The sequence below is a fragment of the Balaenoptera physalus genome, assembly GCF_965194825.1.
Source record: "Balaenoptera physalus genome assembly, chromosome: 7".
NCBI lineage: Eukaryota > Metazoa > Chordata > Mammalia > Artiodactyla > Balaenopteridae > Balaenoptera > Balaenoptera physalus.
In genome coordinates this window covers 55,287,770-55,289,058 of record NC_138886.1, presented here as the reverse complement: position 1 = coordinate 55,289,058, position 1,289 = coordinate 55,287,770, and positions in this window count along the sequence as shown.

The following is a 1,289-nucleotide window of genomic DNA, read 5'->3' as shown; positions in this document are numbered from 1 at the left end:
AAAACATGTTTATAAGTTGTCTTTTCATTAACAAAAGAAAATATTCCAAGACACTGGTAAACTGCAGAAATAGCCTTCCTATCTTTCCAATTCAAGATTCTGATTTTAGAAGTTATAGTTTAAAATATTTTTTAATTTTTATTTTTTTAAATGGGATTTATTTATTTATTTATTTATGGCTGTGTTGGGTCTTCATTTCTGTGCGAAGGCTTTCTCTAGTTGCGGCAAGCGGGAGCCACTCTTCATCGTGGTGCGCGGGCCTCTCACTGTCGCGGCCTCTCTTGTTGCGGAGCACAGGCTCCAGACGCGCAGGCTCAGTAGTTGTGGCTCACAGGCCCAGTTGCTCCGCAGCATGTGGGATCTTCCCAGACCAGGGCTCAAACCCGTGTCCCCTGCATTAGCAGGCAGATTCTCAACCACTGCACCACCAGGGAAGCCCTATAGTTAAAAAATTTTAAACACAGAATAGTCTAGCTGTGTTTAAAGCTTCTGGTAAAAGGCCATATGCTTTGTAGAGTCCACACCCAGCTCTAGCTTTTTTTTTTTTTTTTTTTCTTTAGCTCACTAATGATCACATTTTTCCATATAGCATTGAGTAAAAAGTTAAACTGTCATGCATGTCAAATTGCACGACAAAGTGTAAATCAGTCTGGTGATGTCATATTTTACCAAAGGACTCTAAATAAGTGTTTGAAGAGTAAACAGCATGACAAATCATGCCATTTAAAGAAACAAGTGAAATATGTGAGAATTTTAAAAAATCATTTTCATACTTAGAAAAGATCAAACCTTAAATCTAATTCTTCAAGGCTTATGAGAATGGTTTCAACTGCATTATTAGATGGTAAGCAATTCATAATCAACTTTTATTCATCTTTGTACCCTCCCCCCCAATTAGCTTACATAGTAAGCAAGCAAATAAATACTTATTAGATGAGTCAGCTTCTTAGAAGACCTGTGAAATAGTACGTACATGTCCATTACAGATGGGAAATGAATGCATAGACTTTTAAAATGCATGTGATATAGTAGCAATGAAATGAAAAGCCTGGCCCTCAACTGAGACAAGTACATTTCTGTCCCACATCAATTTAAGAACTGAAATACATGACTGACTTTGAGAACAGTAAACTGACATCTTTTTTTCTCTGAAAATATGCCAAGATTAACTTCAGGATCACTTTGCCTAAACCCACAATGTTTTCATCCTGTAAGAGAATCTACTTACTAAACTATATTCATGTTCTTTGGGCACCATCGTAGTTCACTTTTAAAAGGGTAATAGGAAT